Source organism: Nematolebias whitei, chromosome 2 (genome assembly GCF_014905685.2).
Source record: "Nematolebias whitei isolate Nwh7 chromosome 2, NemWhi1, whole genome shotgun sequence".
Lineage (NCBI taxonomy): Eukaryota > Metazoa > Chordata > Actinopteri > Cyprinodontiformes > Rivulidae > Nematolebias > Nematolebias whitei.
In genome coordinates this window covers 26437414-26447594 of record NC_056499.1, presented here as the reverse complement: position 1 = coordinate 26447594, position 10181 = coordinate 26437414, and positions in this window count along the sequence as shown.

Below are 10181 nucleotides of genomic sequence, written 5' to 3'. Positions count from 1 at the left end.
GAGGAAGTTTATCCTGTAGTAAGGGCTGCCCAAAGCTACAGGAGGATGCTTTTTCTGCTGCTCTGGGCTGCACAAAGGTGCTAAATAATTTAATATAATTTATTTTAAATAAAAAGTCCATGCCAATCGTGCAGCTCATCCATCAGTCAACCGATTGTGTGTCATGTCCAATCTTGCTTTGAAAAACAGCGATAGAGCAAATCCGCAATAAACAAACCGCGAATTAGCAAGGGACTACTGTATTTCATAATCCTGTATGAAACCTCTGTGGCTGGCTACACTAAAAGCAGAAGTGAAGTTAAAGTGACAGAAAGTCTTTTTTCACAATGTAAAGATCTGGTGGTGTTCTTCCCAAATTTTAGAGTAGCTACAGTCTGATTTATGGTTAAGTTTAAGAACCATGTGAGAAAATAGGCCAAACATTTTGAAGCATATACATCAAGTCAAGTCAAATTTATTTCTAAAGGAATTTTAAAAACAACAAAGTACCAAAGTATTGAACAATAAAAGACAAAGTTAGAGAATAAAAGAAAAAAATAATAATAATAATTTTAAAGTATCAGAATAAAATATAGAACAGAACAATAAAATACTAAAACAACTCATAATGAGTTAAAAAAGCAGTGAAAGCAGATGGGTTTTTAAAAGAGATTTAAAAACAGGGAGTGGGGAGGCTAGTTTAATGCTGGGGGCAGATTGTTTCAAAGTTTACGAGCCATGACTGAAAAAGCACAATCTCCTCTGAGCTTCAACCTGGTTTTCAGGACAACCAAAAGCAGCTGATCTGATGATCTCAGGGACCGAGAAGGAACATAAAGTTGAAGTAAGTCGGAGGGATGAGGATGTGAGGCCCTTTAGGCATTTATAGATCAGCAGGATAATTCCAGTGATAAAGCTGGTGAAATATACATAACGACAACTACTTTTATACAGGAAACCGACCACTGGCCAAGTAAGGGTGTTTACAATATGACCATTCTGCATCATAATAGTCACTTCCAAAGTCTTCAAAATATAAAAAGTTTCAAAGAAATTGCCTTTGACTGGTTTTTAAAATGTGTTTTTACTTAAAAATCATCATGGATTATTACTTACAATGTTCACCTCTTCACATTTGGTGTTTCACACTTGTAATTTATTTTACAGAGCCTTATCTGCTCCATTTGTAACAGCAAAGGAAATCTTGAATTTAAAGAAGACTGAGAATAAGATTATGACGGATCATGTATAAGACAAGTACCGTACACTTGTGAAAGTGCATTCTGCCCACTGTCTTCAGTCAAACACACCTCTTCATGATTAGAAAGTGAAAGCTACTAAATATAAGGTGACCAGTTTTGTTAAGTTGTTCTCACAACAATAAATTGTTAAATCTATTATTAACAGGAAAGTATCAAGTTTTGCTGTGACACTTGAAACATACTTTCAATCAGGATGGCTTTAGTCACAGTTTTCCCAACTGTTTAGTAAAGAACTGTCGTTTAAAATCGTGCATTTCCAGACGATTAATAACACCAATAGCTCACAGAGAGCGCCTCAGCAAAGAATCTCTGGCTGGGTCCGTTTTAGCAGAACACAGCTGCAGAAAAGAATTCCTGCAAGACGCCATTGTTGAAACGCACTGAGGTCTTTTGAGTTATACATAGGAGTCACAATACTCCCTTTCTGTCTGACTCGGCCTTCTCCCTTTGGCCTTTTCCAATTATTAAGAATATATTTTACATTGTCAAGACCAAAGCGGGATATGGCGTCACCCATTTTTTATAACAAAAGAAGGTTTGCCAGTACATCATAAAAGTTTGAAGACTTCTACTCTGCAGAATATGTTTAATTTAAGTATAATTAACAGATTATTTATAAGGCTCATCTGTAAAATGTTTGAAACAAAGCATAAAAAGCTGTCTCAACCAGGCTTTAAAGGACTTTTTAAAAACAGCTACATGAAATCAGTAATGTCATCCTAAATGTAAACGTTTGAGTGTAGAAGAATATACATCCGTTAATAAACTGCGACCAAAACAGTTTTAGCTGAAATTTTCTTGTTTATATTTGAATGTGGTTGTTTTGTCTTTGTGAAACCTATCCCTCTGTATTATAGATACTTTACTGGCACTGTATCTGATGAGGACAAACTCCAGATGATACTGTTCAAGGAACACTAAACATCAGCCTAATAAATTAGACTCGTCTGTACACTGCTCTCCAAACACAAGAGCTTTCCTGTGGAAAATTTAAACCATGTTATCTTGTAGCACCATGCTGAAAGTGTCCATGTTTGGATATGAGTCACGAAAAGAGGCTCGTGGAAGGAAAACACTATCCTTAACAAGATATCATTATCCAGTGTGCTGTGACGGTTTGCTAAACAGCGGCGTAGCTGCCCCACATGTGCAACAGCTTCCATTACACATCTCCACCAGAATTCTCTTGACCTTTGAACCTCATTTCCTTTCACAAACAGAGGGGTACGTAAGGCAAAAAATATATATATATATATATATATATATATCAGCCCTCCCTTATCTGTCCTGAATCATTGGCTGAGAGAAACTGCATGTCAGTCACCCCTCACACTCTCCACTCTCATTTTTATCTTTAGACTATCCAGAAATATTTTTATATTTAAATTATTACTTGTAAAAAATGCTTTGAGGACAGATCACTGAGAAAGGCATTTAAAACTGTGGCCAGTAAGGGTTTATCTTAATGGTATGACCTACTCTGCCAGTGATTCATGTTTACAGACCCTTTCCAAAAAATTAGAATATCATGGAAAAGTTGTTTAACTTCCATAATTCCATTCAAAAAGTTAATCTTTAATAGATGATGGATTCAGGGCCCACACTTTAAATGATTTCAAGTATTTATTTGTTTATTTTTACATAATTTGGGTTTCCAGCTCATGAAACCCACGAAAACAGAAATTCAAAAAATTAGAATACTGTGGAGAAATCAGCCCAAATGTTGCGGGGCATGAATGTTTTAAACTGAGTGTGACACACTAAACATCTACTAAACTCAAAGCACCTGCACAGGTTTCTCCAGGTGCCATTTAAATTGCTTCAGTTTGGTTCAATTGTCTAAGTTCAGTTCAATATGGGGAAGACTGCAGACATAACTGCCCAGAAGACCATCATTGATACGCTCCATAAGATGGGTAAGCATCAAAAGTTCATAGCTAAGGAGGCTGGCTGTTCACAGAGTGCTGTGTCCAAGCACATAAATGGAAAGTCTAGTGGAAGGGCAAAATGTGGCAGGAGAAGACACACCAGCAAAAGAGATGGTCGTGGTTTTCAGCGGATTATCAAACAGAGAAGATTCCAGAATCTGGCAGAGATCCAGAAAGAGTGGAATGAGGCGGGAGTCACAGCTTCAAAAAGCACAACATTCAGACACATCCATGAGATGGGCTACAACTGTTGGGTTCCTCGGTCCTCTTTTCCGATGAAAGTGTGCCTTTCATTCGGAAATCAAGGTCCAAGGGTTTTGGAGGAAGAAGGGTGAGGAACAGAACCCATACTGCTTGAGGTCCAGTGTGAAATATCCACAGTCAATCATCATTTAAGGTGCAATGTCCGGTGCAGGTGTTGGTAAACTATGCTTTCTTAAATCCAAGGTCACCGCAACAGTCTACTAGAATGTTTAAGAGGACTTCATGCAAAAGATCTGTATGGAGATGCAGATTTCATCTTCCAGCAGGACATGGCCCCTGTCCATGCCACCAGAAGCACCAAAACCTGGTTTGATGTCCATGCCACAGTGCTTGACTGGCCAGCCAACTCACAAGACCTAAACCCCATTGAGAATCTATGGGACATTCTCAAGAGGAAAATGAGGAGCACCAGACCCAACAACAAAGAAGAGCTGACTGCAAACATCAAGGAAATCTGGGCTTCCATAACTCCCAGGGAATGACACAGGATGATTGCCTCAATGCCACGTCGCATCGAAGCAGTGATTAAGGCAAAAGGATTCCCAACCAAGTATTCAAGATTAAAATATTGTTTTGAAAGTACCATATTTTGATTGATTTGTGATCCCAATTTCTTTTTTTTTTTCTCTGCAAAAACTGAGAAGCGTGGGTTGATTTCTCCACAGTATTCTAATTTTTTGAAATCCTGTTTTCATGGATTTCATGAGCTGGAAGCCCAAATTATGTAAAAATAAACAAATAAATACTTGAAATCGTTTAAATTGTGGGTCCTGAATCTATCATCTATTAAATATTAATCCAATATTAACTTTTTGAATGGAATTATGGAAATTAAACAACTTTTCCATGATATTCTAATTTTTTGGAAAGGGTCTGTATATCTGACAGTTTTAGTTGACTATGATAACCTAGAAGTTTCAACAAAACTCAGTGATTTCCACAAAACAGATGTAGCTCAGATTTGTAGCTTGAAAATAAATCACGGTGCACGTTTGTTGCTGGTTTACAGTGGTCTACACATTTTGCCATCCACATACTCCGGGGACATCGATCTGATATCACATTATCTTTGACATGTGGATCAGATGCCTAACATGACATCACAGCTACCGATAAGGTTTCTTTGTCAAGGCTTTAGTAAAAATCAGTAGAATCAGGTTACATTCATTCAGCTCAGGTTGTTTTGATTTAGCCAGTGAAAATAATCCCAACTAAACTTCACTGTAGCAACAATTAATTAGAAGTGGGGATTATCTTTTTTCCCCCAATGCATTGCAATGTGGGTTCAAAATCAATTAAAAATGTAAAATATATATATATGATTTACTGTTAGATTATATTAAACTTCAGGAAAGTTAAAGTGAAAAACAACAATAGCAATATACATGCAAGCTGTGTATAAATTTCCACTCAGAGGAGAAAAACGGAACAAAATGACCAGAAGGTCATTGAGTGAGCAATGTTAAAGTTTCCATCAAACTCAAAAAAAGGTGAAGTGAATGACAAAGTCTTTTGCGAGATTTATTGCAAAGGGTTTGTGCAATCAGAAGTTAAAAACCAGGAATTGCACGCTATGTTTCACAGTTTGGAGCCACAAAAAACATGATCAACCTGTGTCAAATATACCATTAAACCCATGCCCACGCCCTAAAACAGGACAAAAACAAAGTCATTGAAACACTGAAGACAGCAGAAAAGCTAGCTATAACAATTAATGCATGCACTTCCAGTGCCACAGAATCTTATGCTGCTGTAATCAGTAGTTTGACTCCCAAAATCTTATTTACGGTAATATAAATGGTTTTACAGTTGTAGAGCCATGTTAAACACTTCTTTGGCATTTTTATTTATTTTTAGGTCGAGAAATTCTATGCTTAGGATCAAACTGTGAGGTGTCTAAAAATTACCATCCCTACTATTAAGATGTTTGTGAAAGATGCCCCTGCCAGCTCCTTGCAGATGTTGGATGCTGTTTATCATGACATGCTAAGATTCATAACTGGTTGTAACTACCGTACCCATCACTGCACTCTGTACTCACTGGTCAACTGGTCATCATTATCTACGTAGGCTCTCACACTGGTTCATTTTCATCTATAAATCCCTCCTTGGTCTGCTACCTTCTAATATCTCCTCCCACTTGTCACGCCGTCAGTGCAGTTACAACATGCGCTCTCAGGCCATCATTACCTGCATTATTACCTCAGTGCGGACTGAACTTGGTAAAAGTGCCTTTTCCTGCTCTGCTCCTGCAACCTGGAACACCTTGCAACAGGAAGTGAAGTTGTCCACCTTCAGTTCTTTAAGGGGTTTCAAACATTTGATGGCAAAGTCAAGGCATGTTCTTGTTTTTAGTACTTTACCTTGTTTTACAGCACCCTGGTTTATTGTTTTATACACTACTCTTTTTTTAAACTGCATTTTTACTGTAGTTTATTGTTGTCAGTGTTTACTGTTATTGTTGTATGTACTTTATATGTTCTGTCTGGAACAAGTCCCTCTTGCAAATGAGTCCTCATGGCTCAATGAGACTAGCCTGTATAAATAAAGGTTGAATGAATGATACGTTTAGATTTATCCTAACAATGCATCTATTTTTAAGGGTTGAATTTTTTTTTACTTTTTAAATGACAGAAAATCATTTGTTGAAGTTCGCATTCTAGCAGTTGTTGATCAATTAATTATTTAAAAAAGCATTTTAAGCTCAAATTACATAAAAGTTTAATCTGAGACTGAGTTGAGAACAGTTATTTGACGCAAGAGTGCAAACCTTTTAAATCCCTAGGATTACAGGCACAGTGAAAAGCTGCAAGACGCCTCACACTGCCTACTGGTTAACACAGTTAATAGGATATTAGCCTTCATGTAGTAGAAAGTAAACTTGAGTATAACTAGCCTGAGGCTGTCATTCTGTATTGTGATCTACAATGAATCATTAAAAATATATAATCAAGTTTAGATAAATATGAAACTCAGAAACTGTGTGCAACCCAATAAATTGACTGATCTGTCAACCAACTGGGCCAGCATTTTCTCAACAATTATATTTATTCCATAAAAAAACAGCACATTGCTAAATGGTTTCATCACAATGACATTGTTGCCAACAAAAATAGCAAACTGCAGTTTTATGTCAAAATGTATCCTTTGTGCTCATACTACACATCCTTGTTATTTTTTGGTAACAAAAAAAATGGTGATCTTTACAAGAAATATTGAATTTAAATTATTTAGTAAGTAAATGAGTCAATCCATCCATCCATAAACTTTACTCGCTTCTTCCTTTTCGGGTCGCGGGGATCACTGGGGCCCATGTCCAACCATCAGTGTGCGAGAGGCGGGGGACACACTAGACAGGTCACAACTTACAAGTCCATCACAGGGACACAGAGACAAACAAACCATTCACTCTCTCACTCACACCTAGGGACAATTTAGAGTTACCAATCAGCCAAATAAAGGGGTCAATATTAAAAAATTAAAGTTAAATAAATATTGCTGCTTGCAATACAAAGAAAAATCATGGAATTTTCCATGAATGCTCAATGCATACCTAATTACAACTTATTTATCAACTACTGAGTTTTTGTTTACCTGTACCTATACCTGCAAACAACTGGTAGATAAAAGAATCAGCTACACAAAAAAATGTATATTTAATATTGAAGTCTATAAATTATAAAGTATTTTTTATTCACACAATAACTTTTTAACATTTTAAACAAAACTAAAAACAGCAACAAATTTCTGAAATGATGCATTTGTCTTCCATATGTTCAGTGATGCTATTTAACAGAGGGAGCAATTTAATTAATTAAATTAACAAAAACTTAATTTAACAATTTAATTTGGAGCTGCGGTAGCTTGGCAGTCAGTGCTGCAGTCTTATAATCCTGAGGTTGCAGGTTCAAGCCCAGGCTGCATCAGGAAGGCCATTCAGCAAAAAACAAATTGCCAAATCGTTCATGGGAGTTCGCTCGCTGTGGTGACCCCTGCAGAAGGGAGCAGCCGAAATAAACTTACTTACCTGTGATATTTTTATAAAATGTTGTTTTTAACAACCAGGTTTATCTAAAGGTAGCCACATTAATTAATTAATGCCACATTCAATTATTTAGTTAACTGGATTATCTTTAAAGTGGAAAAAATGTGAGAAAAATGTATTAAACATCATCATATTTAGCAGAATTAAATTGTGTTTAAATGTACTGCATATTTGATCACAGTGTCTATAAATACATATCAAACCGTCTTATAAACATGAATGCCTAGCATTAAAACATGCTTCATAGTTATTGGCACCTAACAACTTAAGGATCGAATTGAATTAATATGCTGTTTGTTGTTTTTAAGCTCTTAACAACATTCATATTGAGGATGGGAAATGATTTTTAAACATATGAAGAGTCATTGAAATATATGAATTTGAATAGTTAACGTGACTGTCATTTTCCAAAAATAATCAAGTATTTACCGACTGTACGTGCAACCTGTCCAGGGTGTACCCCGCCTCTCGCACACTGATGGCTGGACATGGGCACCAGTCATCTCTACACAAAATGAATGAATGGATGGATAATCAAGTATATAACTGCTAATTTGAACAGTATTTTTGCTTGAAATGCTCATCATTGCTACTATAAGTCACAGCTCAAATAGTAAAGCAACATTAATGTTTTAAAGACAACCATCTACTTTCTCTGTGTGGCAAACTGGCAATTATTAGAGTCAGTGGTCTACATTTCCATCCTAGTGGCCAAACGTAAACAGAAGTTATCTCACAACGAGCAGACATGGTTCCAATATTTATGAAGCCTCCGGGCTTCTTGGGGTAGCTCTGTTGGCTGCCAGCCTCTTGTTGCAGAGCACACTGTATTATAGACGACACCCAAACAAACACATGTGATGAAGTGTCTCTTCAGATGCCCTGGCGTTGTGCCAGCCCACTTCAATGTTCCACCTTGAGCAGGGGGAGCTTAGGGCTAATGTTAGCTCTACTTTCCCACTCATCTTACTTGTCAGCTGCTTTACTTCCAACAGGAAGGGGGCTTAGGTTTCCTGAAGCAAACTCTCTGTCGCCAGCAACAAAAATTTCAAGTCAAGTATGCCACTGGATATGGGCCAGTAAATCCTAGTATCAAAAATTAGATCCTAATCTTTTCAAACATATGGGGCACGCAACTGCAGCTAGCAAAACACAAGCTTGTTTTAAACTAATGGCACTTTAGCAAAACAAGTTTGTGCACAGAGCCTTTTACTTGAATTTCCTGAACAGACAACTAAATGAACCAGCTCATCTCTTCAGGCAGAAGAGTTGTCTATCTCGATGATGGTAACATCAGCTACTTTTGAATACTCAGCCGTATTTGTGTGACTGTCACGTCACAACTTGGTGGCTGGGGATAGGACAACTGTTACCAATGCTGACAGCTCCTTATCCATCTGCCTCTGTGAGGCAAACACAAGCCTCTGATGCTTCAGCCACAGACCCCACATTAGCTCCCTCATGAAGTCTATTTCAGCGTTCATGGACAAAACAGCTGCCCTAGAGTCGACACCGCACTGTTTTTAGACACTCCAAAAGGTTCAGTTCAAAGTTAAAAAAAGTTCTCCTCTATGTTCTCCCCTACATCTGTTGTCAATGAAGCAATGGAATGCATATTCCCAGAAGCCTCTTCGTGTGGGTTCAGATAGGAGCAGAAAAGCAGGTCAGACGAAACCAACAATACTTGTGAAGAATCGCCACAAAATATCACATACCAAGCAAATGTGTAACAATCTACTGATTGGGTTTAAAAAGCAAAGTTCAAGGCTGGATATTTGACGAGAGAAACGGCACTGATTGTTCTCGAAGAGCAAATAAGACTCTGTTAAGTCTGAGAATCAGCAGATGGGTCGAGGAGGTCAGTCCAAATGACAGGACAAGTGCCATGAGCAACTGTGTGACAGGAGCTGAGACAGGCTCTTCTGGCCCACAGAAGACAAGGAGTGTATTGTAGCAGCCCCAGTCTCATACCAGTGCACAAAAAAAAATACCAGACTTGCACATGCAGCTGCATGACTTTGTGAGGAGGAGGAAAAAAAGGGCCTTGGCTACTATTAAACATTAAACACAAGAATAGATTTTCTATCATCAATATTGAGTTTCTCGTTCTGGCAGCTTCAGATTTTGGTGGTTTTTCTCAGTGCTAGGTTCTGCTCTAACAACAAATCCTGGTTTTATTCTAGTTTTGTTCTGAAAGTTTGGAACTAAAACTACTTTTTTTTTAGTTTTTCTGGTAAACAGCATACTTTAAAACCAGTAAAGCATTTCATACTGATGTAACAAATCACTGCATGAACAAAAACAACTTCTTTACACAAAAGTCAAAACTTGCAATATATGATATATTTATTTACTTAGTTATAATCCAGCCAAGTAACTGTAACAAATAACAGACAAATTCAAATGTACTAAGTACTTTCAGACTGTAACTAATCTGATCATTTGAGTCAAGTACAAACGCCTCTCAATATCACTAGTAAGCAAACCGAATAAACTCAAGATATCCTCTGTAAATAGTTGTGTACAATAAAGTGGGCTTAGTGGGCAAACCAGTGGGCTTCAACAAGTGAAAACAGTGATGAAAGGGTGTGGCGCCAGCGCCATTCATGAAAGGCTGGTGACAACCTGCAGGGATGAAAATGCTTCCTTCAGCCTATATTCAGCAGACTGTATTCTGAGGTTGCAAGCTGTGTTGCATTCCAG